The following is an 11957-nucleotide window of genomic DNA, read 5'->3' on the forward strand; positions in this document are numbered from 1 at the left end:
ACCACAACATTAAGGCTCAAAATCAGTGCCTTTATTTTTCTCATCCCCATCGTTCCCTTTTTCCTTTCCTGGGTAATCCTATAATAAATGACTTCCTTGTTTTCCCTAATTGCATCTCAGCAGAGTTCTTTTTTTTTTTAAGCTGAAAGAGTCTAGGCTGCTTTTAGACAAAAAAAATAAATGAAACCAGTCAGCCTCATTATTTTTTCCAGTTTCTTTTAATCAAGCATTCCCAAGAAGTGGAACTCATATAATCAAGTTGGGCAAGGGATGGGGGGAAAATCCATTTCATGTCTGCCACTCGATGACTTATTCCATTTATGTCTCTCAAATGACACTAATTAAGGTAAGTGGCAGATGGAAATTCTATATTTCAGTTGGGAAGGAGAGTTGTTTTATCTGGATTCATTATTTTCTTTAACATTAAAAATATTCCAGTTTACTTTTAGTCTACATGAAAGTCCCATGGCTGCCAGCTCCAGTGCAGCTGTCAACACCAAAATATATCTTCGTAAAATGGGAAGCAGGAGGTAAGAAAGTTCTTCTTTATTAGAAGAGATATATGTGAATCATTTTATGTGGATTCTGTATCTAACTCTGTGGAAGAATTTGGAAGGGTGCCGTTCTTTGGCACTGAAATATGAAACCAGCACCAGCTAAAATAGCCTAGTGCCTTGCAAAGCTGCTGGAATTACAGCTGTTATCATTCTCAGCCAGAATAGTGAACAGCTGGGCAGACAGGCTCTTCTGGAAGGAGCTGTCCCCTAAATACCGGTTAGCAAAGGGCTGCAATAAGCAACTCCCAGACACAATTATTTGAAGACCACAGCGCAGAAGAGAAAATGGTGTGGGGTAATGGTAGGACTACAGCTTTTCCCATTATGGGTTTTTTGTATAGTTTCTAGCTGCTTGAAGACACTTTGGTGCAGTGGTTAAGGCAGCAAGCTAGAAACTGGGAGGCAGTGAGTTCTAGTCTCACTTTAGGAACAAAGCCAGCTAGGTGACCTTGGGCCAGTGTCTCTCCTCTCAGCCCTAGAAAGAAGGAAATGGCAAACCATTGCTGAAAAGTGTTGCTAGGAAAAATGCAGGGATGTCTCCAGTCACCAGGAGTTAAAAACTTATTTGAAGGTACACACACACACACACACACACACACACACACACACACACACAAATATCTACTCACCTATTCACAGAAGCTCAAGAGCATGCTTCCTATCCTATTATCTCCATTTCTGGAAATGCACCCTGTTCATCTCTCATTCATTTTGCTCACGAGATCCCACACTGTTCCTTCTTTCTCCCCACTTTCCTTTGTCACTATCTGCCTTCCTTCTTTACCTCCCAGACTTAAGACTAGTAGATGTTGCATCAAGAGAAGTTATTTTTCCCCCCTAAAGCAACTGCTGCATCTAAGGAGTGTTTATGATTTGCTAAAGAATGAACTGCAAAGGAATAGGAGAGTTAATGTAAAGTGAATTCGATTTGAGGAAAATTACAGGAAAATCATATTGCCAATATAATTTCATTGAGAAAAATAAGAAAGTGGTTTCCCGTTGTCTTTTCCCAATTTTTGAAGGAAAACTTCTCACATTTAGGACTTTCTGGCCTTAGTCAAGATTTTAGCACCATATCTCCAAACCACAAAGCCTCACAAGAGATTTGATTGGCCTATAATGATACTAAAAGGGAAAAAAAAACCATCATGTCCTATTGGGAGAGGTAAATGGAGAATAAAAAAGACAAGCATGTAAAAGGTAAGGATTTTTTTAAAGCACTTTTTATGAGAAAGAATACAATCTGTTCATCATTTTGTTTTTGTTTTTTTAATTGTTTGTATTAAACATATTTCATCATTTTATATCACATTTACAATTTTTTCAATGTTCCAGCATCGATAATATTCATTCATACATAACATACATAACATTCCTTATTCTTCTTTTAACTATATACATTATCTTTAAGTTTTAGTATTTCTCTCAAGCTACCTTCATCTTTAATCTTTACATCTGTTCTCTAGCCATTTGTACCACATTTTCCAGAGTAAATAATATTCCGTTTCCCCTCTTTCTTTTAATTCCAATATTAGCCTGTCCATCTCAGCTCAATCTAACACCTTTTTAATCACCATTCTCTTGGAGGGCATACTGTCCTGTTTCCAGCTTTGTGCGTAGGCAATTCTGGCCACTGTTGTTACATGCAATATGATATATTGAATTTTCTTACTGTAGTTTCCTCTTATTATCCCTACTAGAAATCATTCTGGTTTTAACTCAATTCGTTGATTCGTAAATTCTTCTAGCCATTTTCTTGTTCTAATCCAATATTTCCTGACTTCTGAACACGACCACCATACATGGTAAAATGTACCTTGATTATGTTTACACTTCCATCATTCTGCAGATAGATTTGGAAACATTTTGGCCAATCTAGCTGGAGGTAAAAGCCAACTGTAAAACATTTTATAGAGGTTTTCTTTATAGGCTGCTGACATTGTTAATTTATAGGTTTTTTCCCCATAATTTTTCCCAGTGTTCTAATTCAATATTATAACGAAAATTCTTTGCCCAGGCTATCATGGTTTTTTTGACAGTTTTTTAGTTTTATCTCAGTAAATAGTTATATGTTTTGGATATCATTTTTTCCTCCATCCCCTGTATTATTTTATCAAGCTCTTGTTGCTCCTTGTAGAAACCATATTCTTCTAGATCTTTTTTGTATCTTGCTTGAATTTGTATGTACGGCCACCAATCTATATCTATTCCTTGTTGTTTTAACTCTTGGGTTTTTTTTGACTTCCCTTGGGCATCTAATAGTTCTTTATACCTTACAATTTTATTCAAGTCTAATACGTTTGAGTAGATCATCAGCTCCATGGTTAACAGCCACACTGGTATTTTAGTATAATGATTTTTCTTTATTTTCCCCCATATATATAAAAGTACTTCTGTCACCTGATGTCTCTGAAAATATGTGTGTATTTTACTTTTCCCTTCCCAGATAAATCCATGCCTGTTCATCATTTTGATTTGCAGGAATTGTTTTGGAAAGCCTAATCATAACAAGTGAGAGGCATAAATAAAATTAGACTATATTTGCTATGGTGCTTTGTTGGCCTGAAATAAATTGAAACTAACATCAGTTGGCACTAACATCTTCAGGATTTATTTTACTTTTACTTTATTCATTAATTAAGTGATTCAATCTAAAGACTCTAAAAAGGTGAACCCTAACAGCAAAAGCAAATGCAAAATACAATATTAAAACCAATGATATACAAGAAATCTACAAGATTAAAGATACTCAATATGAATTTAATCACAAGAAATTCTGTGCCTGAGGGAAAAGAGAAAGACAAGCACAATAATAGATTTTTTTAAAAAAAAAATATTAATGTGATGTGGATTGTTTCATAAAAGAATAATGGATAGGCAGACTGGCTGGCAAGAAGACAAATGTACCAAATCATAATATTTATATGTGAAAGTAAATGGTAAATGGCAATTAAACATAAAACAATAGTCATTATTAAGCCTATATATAGACATGATTAGTCCTTATTGAAAATGAAAATGAAGGTATTTTTTAAATCAGTTGGAATAAAAAAAATAGGTATCGACCAAAATAATTTTATAACTCTATTTTACTAGCTTTTTGGCTAATTTCCTGAAGGGCTATTTATAACAAAGTGGACCACAGATTCTTTATCCAAATTGCATTAGATATGTATCTATAAACTACAGCACCCAATCAGTGGATAAATCTCATATATCTGAATTGCATGATGGTGCTAGAAATAGGGGAAAGTACTTTATTCTCAGTGGGACAGTTGTTTTTTCCCAAAGGTGCTTTTTCAAACGGCAACTGGACTTTCTTGGTTTTTTCTTTGAAAATATTTCACTTCTCATCCAAGAAACTTCTTCAATACTGAATTGAATTGAAATTTCAAAATCCCTGCTAGGAAGTTTGAGCACAATGTTTATTTTTAGGCCTTTTACAAAGGTCAACGATATTGTTTATCCTTATTCAGGAAGAAAAACTTCCCAGAATTCAAGAATAGCTGCTGACTTTGAAACACTGCCAGATGATTTTATGCTGACCTTAAATTCGTTCTGGGATGAATGAGGATTGTGTTAAATGCAACTAAGTACTATTGGACTTTCTCAGTAATCAAACAGGAATTTACCATATTTTTCGGACTATAAGATGTACCGGTGTATAAGACGCACCAAGATTTCGAAGAGGTAAGTAAGAAAAAAAAAGCTTTGCCTTCCCTGGCCACCAGGAGTACTCTGCAGACTTCCCAAACCCTCTGTGTGCCCCGTTTTTCGCAAAAATGGATGAAAAATGGGCTGTTTTTCGCCCATTTTTGCAAAAATGCAAGGCCTCCCAAATGCAGAGGGTTTTGGGAGGCCTGCAGAGTGCTCCTGGGGGCTGGGGAGGGCAAAAACACCCCTGTTTTTGCAAAAAACGGGTGAAAAATGGGTCCATTTTTGCAAAAAATGGGGTGCTCAGAGGATTTGGGAGGCCTGCAGAGTGCTCCTGGGGGCTATGGGAGGGCAAAAACACCCCCATTTTTGCAAAAATCAAGCGAAAAACGGGCCTGTTTTTTCGCAAAAATGGAACAAGCAGGGCAGAGCTTCAGGAGGCCAAAAATGGCTGTATTTGGTGTATAAGACGCACCAACATTTCCACCCTCTTTTGGGGGGGGGGAAGGTCCATCTTATACTCTGAAAAATACGGTATATTTTAAATAAAATTATTTGATTAAAAAAAATATGATGGAGAAAAAACTGTTACAATTATAATTGCTAATTCATTCCACAAATTATTCATTTGGAAATTGAAAGCAAAGCTATTATTGTCAATTGCAAGGAAAAAGTGAAACCTATCCCATAACTGCTTCTTGAGCAATTTCAGCTTCCCAGTGAAATCTCAAAGGATGTTATTAATATGCTGGAGATAAAACAGAATTATTCTATCATCCAAGACAAGGCAGAGGCTCCAATTCATAAACTGGTGGGCTGTTTTTATTTCAGGTAGGGATGTTAAATAATCAAGGCATAGAGTTGACAGTCAAACAAAACATAAGCAATATCTTTGATGTATATAACATCTTCTCAATAGGGCAAATAATGGAAGCCCCCATATTTGGCGATGGAATCCAACAACTCGAATCTTACTCTACATGTGATATTAGTGATGGGGTTGCTGGTCCTAATTGTGGTTGTTAAGCGAGGACTATCTGTAGTTTATCAATAAAAGTTGCATTACTTGGTCACTAAATATAGCGATGAATTTTTCATCCTCTCTGGACCACAATTGTTTAAACTCAAGTTTTAGTTCATCATTGTTTATGGAGTAAATTACAGTTGACTGTGTTCATCCACGAAACGCGGCTTGTAAAAGACATATCTGACCAATTTTGTTGCCTCCTTGTCCAGAAAAAAAAAAAAGTTAGAAGAGATATATTTTAATTCTTATTTACATTAGCTACAATTTTGGAGGCCGGTTTGCATGGTGAGTCACTAATATTTTTATACACCATTTGTCTTTGTCTTAGCCAAACTGTTTTCATTAACCTCCAGCTTCTTATGTCTAACCTTGGTGACACAATCTAGAATGGAGAGCATTATCTTTTTAAAGGCATACGTCTTAAAAAGTTGAGAAGCAGAACTGCCTATTAAATCTGATTATAGCTTTCCATTTTACTGAAATGACATTGAGTTCAAGGCAAAAAATATAGGGGCCAGTTCAGTAATCTGCTTGATAATGCCATTCTTACCTATGTAGTTCAGTGTGTGCTCTGATTACTAGTGTTTTTATTTTTAAATGGACAACATCTTCATAAGGCGATGGCAAAAAACTTATGCCAAGCATTACTCTTTGTTTTGCATTTTAAGTACAATGGATGGCAACCAAACATTTTCCACCGATTTCTGAAGCTGCTGAATTGGAACATTATTAATCATCCAATCTCAGCAGTCTGCCTGGTAGGAGTGACTGGGCAAAGCTTGAAAGAAACGATTTGATTTGAAAGAGAAAGATCAAGTCTTTCACTCAGTAAAGAGAATCGTTCCTCCAAATGCAAGATTTGTACTGCATCAAGGAAAGGGACTGAATAGGATCTGGTGCCCACAAGTAGCAACTGAAAAGCACTTCAATACATTTTTCGGTTTGCCTCCCTACCTTGCGTTCCCAAAAGTTGTTGCCGCTTTACTTTCAGCTGTCAATGGGGCTGAGGGGAAGAGAGCAAAGGAATTCAATGGGTGCCTCTTCTGTTGGCTGTGTTGCTTTTCTGTGGGAAATTTGTTTTGGGCAGGTTTGCTTGGAGGCAGACAGAGAGAGACTCAGACTTGTTGCTCCTTTTTTAAAAATCTGGTTTGTTCTGATGTGATTATCTACCTATCTGAAATCCTCCTTTCAGTCTCAGTGTATTGTCTGGCCCATATTATAGTTCCTGATAGTCTTTGTGATTCTTCCCAGGCTTTCTTTTTCTTTTCTTAGCTTGTCTGATTCTATATCCCCACTGGCTGAGTGAATTTGAATCATGCTTGCTTTTAGAGTATTTACATACCAAATGCTGACTTTATTTCACCCCTTCTAGTTTTAAAAGCAAAACACTGCAGAAGCAGCACATTATGAGTGATTCTCAAAAGAGGCAGTCTAATCCTACCAGTGGCAACAAGCAAGTGGCCAGTGGTGTTAACTTTTCTTTAGAAAGAGCTTCTTTTTGAAATCATTTTTTAAAGTTTTTTTTTTTTTTTTTTTACTCAAAGTACGACACTTTCTGCATTGATTTAGCCCGCCTTTTTCAAGGGCAATCTGAATTCTTCTCCGCTATCCTTTCCTCATCTCTGCTGTCTCAGACTTCAAAGGGGTTAAAGGAGAGTATTTCTATATTGCAATAAACAAGTCGGCCATCCATCGTTTACTTGGTTGCCTACCACCCTGGCTATTTTGATTCTATTCTACCAAGGAAACTGAAACAATTGCGGAAATTAGGATGCTTCTTCATTGTAGCCTTTGATCAATATCATTGTCTTCAAATCTTAAATTTAAGAATAATCTTGCAACCTTTATGTCTTAGAACTGTATTTGGTTGATTCACATAATCCTAAAGCCTTGAGATATGTGATATGCTTCAGCTACCAATAAGGTCCTTTGTGTCATTAAACATTGGGTGACAACTGTGGTACAAGATGTTACACATGGTATGGTTAATCATCTTATGTCAAAAAAATTAGTTTTACAAGCGAAGTTTCTGTTCCCCCAAAATGTGGCATATATTCTATAGTCCTGGTTGTGCTCAACATTACTTGATGTGGCATTAACAGTCTTTTGTTTATCTAAGTTAGCTTCCTGTAGAAAACCCCCATCAATATTTTTTAAAAAAACCTATTCTTACAATGGAATGAAATCAAAATATTCTTAGAGTCTTTGAATAAACTATGCTTATAAACAGAAGATTTATAAGGAGTTGAGTAATACCTGAATGAATACTTCCTACTTTTTAATGTGTGTCTGTATCCAGCGATCTATACTGCTATCCTGTTATATTGTTATTTGTCTCTAAATGCTATGTAAGATGACAGGTTTAATTTATAAAGCATTATGTAGTCTGGAACATGGTTACCTGAACTCACCTCTCTCATTAGGCAATTTAAAAGGAATTATAAGACCAATTGGAATGCTCTTAGTAGGAGAACATAGGTCTTATCTCTATGGAACTGATGGTGAAGAGTACTGTCTGTTATGATGACAAATTAGCATTTTAAAAGTGGGTGGGGTTTTTTGTTTGTTTGTTTTTTGGTTGAGGATCTGTTAACCTTTAATGTATGGTACAACATTTTTCTTTTAAGCAAGATTTTACTGGTTCCACTCCTCCAATAAAACCTCATATTTAACAGGTGAGTGCTTAAAAAAAACCTATTCTGTCTTGAAAAGCATGACCTCAGTATACAGGAATGCAATTTGTGGAAATCTGCCTGCTGTGACTTCATCTAATTTTTCATTTTTCCTATCATAAATTTGTTTTTTCATCAGTTTCTGACTTTAGCGGAAAAAAAGTCTGTAGAAAAATGAATGCATGTTTTCCTTAACATACTGCAATTTTGTATCTTCTTTTTCTAATAAGTATTTTTGCCAGCATTTTTATATTTGTACGTGCATATTTTTGTTACTTACTCAAATTTCCAAAATTTCTTAAGTTTCAAAGAACATCAGAAAATTCCAGACAATCCCATTTTTAACATGCAGATGCACATTCACACTGGATTCAGGAATTGCATGCATATAAAAGCTAAGACTGTATTTATTCTCATCCACTGCTAGTCTAAAGGCAGTACAGAAGGTTTAGTTTAAAAATTGATTGTGGCTCCCTTTATGACCCATTCCTAAAGGTTTTTCTGATATTGACAATGAATATACATTTGCCTGGAAACCTTTTTGTTTTCATTTCAAATTGCAGCTTCTGGCCAATGCCAATTTCAACATTCATCAGCGCTGTGTCACTTCCTTAATGCTGCAATTCAGTTTCTACAAATGATTTTCTGTCAATCCAACTACAAAGGGCACCTTCCTTCCAAAGGTTTGTCAGATCAAGAATTATTATTGGTGGTGGAGGTGGATGCACAGTCAGACAGATGTTTAAGACTAGATTTGGTATTTTCATCAACCTATCGAAACTCTCTCAAAGACCTAGGATAGGCACATGTTGTTTGATGGTATTTAAGATATCATTGTGAGATGTAAGCCAGGGATATCCAACTCCCAGTTTGAGGTCCACGTGCAGCCTTGGATAGCAAATAACACAGGCCCACAAGATAGTTAACTTTTAATTTTATTATGTGATTTATATACATTAACTATGGTATATTATATATTTTATATGCAGTGCAAGACAATTCCTCTTCATTCAATGCAACCCTGGCAAGCCAACCAGTTGGACACCTATGATGTTCCAAGGAAAGCTTGGACTGATGGTGATTTTGTCGATGTTGCTCAAGTGATCTTCCAGATGCTTTGGGATTGCATCCAGGGCACTATTACTATTAGTAGACTTTTTTCTCTTTCTAATCAATACTATTTAAGCCTGGTTGTTGGGTGGCAGATGCATGTCTGTTTTCTCCATCCTTCTGAAATCCCTATTTTCTCCACAGTAACAACCCCGTGAGTTGGATTGGGCTGAAGGAAAGTGGTGTTAAACTGTTTGGCAATGAGTAGGTGCAAACTAGTCACATATGTCAACCAAAAACCATGTAGTTCATCTTTATCTGATGTTGGCCAGTTCTTGATCCTTTTGTTGTTTTCTCCACCGTTTCTGCTATTATTACAAGTTTTTTCATTCCACCTTTTTTTTTCTTTATCCACCTGCTTTACCCAAGCTACATCCTTGTTGTATTTCTTTAGGTTGTCCCACTATTATTATTGTTGTTCTTACTGATCTTTTGGATCCCTATTTCATCTTTCTAGCCAGAGGGCATACATGGTGAATTTTAAGAACTGTTCTTTAGATTGAAAGAAAGTCTATTTCAGCCGAGGGTTTCAGTGAGCAATATAAATTTTGCAGCTATAGTTAGTGATCAATCTCTAATTTTCTCACATCTGATCTAGTCCAAATTATTAAAGGACTGCTTGAAAGTGATGGCCGAAAGAAAAAACCCAAAACACATTACTGTGAATGCTTGACTGTTTCCTTCTGAAAACTCAAATCTTGCGTTTCGTTCCAGAGGAGTTGCAGAGGAGGAGTGTTCTGTTATGAAAACAAAACATGTCCACTTGTGAGACAAAGTTTAGATGTGAAATCCCTATATTTTGATAAGACTTCTGCCTAAAACATAGAATCAATTTGCTGTTTTTTTCTCTTCCATGCCTTTTCCTCTCATGCATGCAGACTAAAAATACCCCACCAATTGGCCACTTCTAAATCAGTAGTAAGGATTATTCATCATCATTAAGTTTTTCAGCCTCTGTTAAGACCTCTGAGGATTTTATGACATCTAATTAATAAAGACCAGGCAAAACCATGTAAAGAGTTCTGCTTTTTGAATTTACTAATTGAAAAGATATTTGTCCAGTGCTATTCATCATTACAAAATTGATGGTTGTCATAATCTCTTTGAAAGATAGATCAGTAGGACCTGTGGAAGCAGCTTAGAGGCTGGCCTGTTGCAAGAAACCAAGATGTACTGAGGCATAACATGCTTATTTGCTTAATACTTCAAATTCTTCAACTTATAACCCATTGATATAATAATGCATGTAATACTAATCAAATGAATTTCATTGAATGAATAAATCATTATCAATTGAATGAGTGCATTTTCACTATCCAGTCTTTATTGTTTAAAAGAGAAATTAACATTGCCTATTAGAAGAAAAAGAAAATGGAAAGAGAAAATCCAACTTATCAGAAGGCCTCAGAATTTCTCCCTGCCCATCCCACTAACTGGCTACTTAACCAGGCAGGTAGCCAGGTAAGCCTACTCCTTCTCTTTTCCTTTAAATCAGGTATGCTCGATACATGGCCCACAGACCACATGTGGCCCTGGACAGCTAGTAATGCAGCCCCACAAGATAAAAAAAATTAAAAATGGACATTTGTTATTTATATATGCTGCCCAAGACAATTTCTCTTTACTTAGTGGGGCCCAGGCAAGCCAAAAGTTTGGAAAACCATGCTTTAAATCAAGGAAATCAGTCAAATAAGGCATTTTAAATATGTTATCTCCAAAACTTTCTTACAAAGGCAATAGGAAAGAGAGGTTGGACAAGGACAGTGGAAGGACCTTGATGTGAAAACAAAGATGAGGTTGAATGCAGTTCAATTGCACAATTGTGTTCAAAATCTGAAAAATTCCAGATTTAGCGTTTGCAAACTAGTGTAAACTGTGTACAGTCTTTTTCAGTAATTACAAATCTAGTGCTTTCTATTGTGGCTCTGAGTTTCATAAATCATTATTTCACATTCTTCTGTTAATAATGTAACCTTATATTATAACAGATGGTGCACTTGCTTCATGCAAAAAACCACACACACACACAAAAATCCCTTTCACTTCAGCACATAATTTTCTTTTCCAGGAAAAGACCTTTTCCATAAATCAGATCTCCATTACTGGCTGACCAAAATAATTCTGAAAATAAGGTGATGTAGAAATGATTTTACAGTATACCGAAAAGGGCTGTGCTAGATCTTCTGACATTGAATTAGAAGAAGAGCGCCTGTTTTCTCCATCTGTCAATTACAGTAAATGTTTCTAATCCTATACCAATCGATGGATGGAGGGGAGAGTATAACTTTTCAGGCTGGATTGCCAGAATTTATTGGTCAGTTAATTCTACTTCAGTTCCACATTTTTCTTGGAGTACCTGGCCAGAAATGAGTATTATTAAGCACAGTTGAGTTTTTGAAAACATGTCAAGGGCAGTTAAACATAAAAGATGGCATGAAAGCTTACCTGTTTGTAAAAGTGTTACTATGGAAGGCATAACAATCACAAATATTAACTCAAAGTAAACTGTTTAGGCTTCTCTTTCTAGTTCCTAGGAAGTTGTGATTTGAATGAAGGAGCTTATTCAAAGTAATCCACAACTTCCTAGAAACGAGAAAGAGAAATCAAAATCCCAAGACTGCATCTGATTTACTTTGCCATGCCACGCATGCAAATTTATTGGAGAAGTCAGTGATGCTAGGAATCGATCAAGAAGAGAGGACAAGCAAAGAAACCTCACTGACTTGATACCATCAAAGCTGATACAAAGATGAACATCCAACAACTGAAAGAAGCTGTACTTTATGAGGTAGCATGGAAAACACTTGCCTATAAAATTGCCAAGAGCTGGACATGACTGAACAGTTAAAACTAACTACATCTCTAGACCACTGCTATCCAGATGTTCTTTTAAATCAGAATGATGCTAGATGATGGTGCAGTTATCTAACCCACGGG

General features: G+C 36.0%; 1 long non-coding RNA gene across 2 annotated transcripts; it reads left to right on the plus strand.

Annotated features, from left to right (window-relative positions):
- The first annotated feature begins 239 nt into the window (after positions 1–239).
- LOC148115460 (uncharacterized) lies at positions 240–10573 on the plus strand. Of its 2 annotated transcripts, XR_015732558.1 has the most exons (6): positions 240–346; positions 439–530; positions 1580–1757; positions 7866–7913; positions 8474–8593; positions 8900–10573. It is a non-coding gene; the product is annotated as an uncharacterized LOC148115460 (long non-coding RNA). The 2 variants fall into 2 exon arrangements; XR_015732559.1 differs by lacking the exon at positions 7866–7913.
- Positions 10574–11957: the final 1384 nt, after the last annotated feature.

The sequence above is a fragment of the Pantherophis guttatus genome, chromosome 2 (assembly GCF_059756535.1).
Source record: "Pantherophis guttatus breed Tessera chromosome 2, ASM5975653v1, whole genome shotgun sequence".
In the NCBI taxonomy this organism is placed as follows: domain Eukaryota; kingdom Metazoa; phylum Chordata; class Lepidosauria; order Squamata; family Colubridae; genus Pantherophis; species Pantherophis guttatus.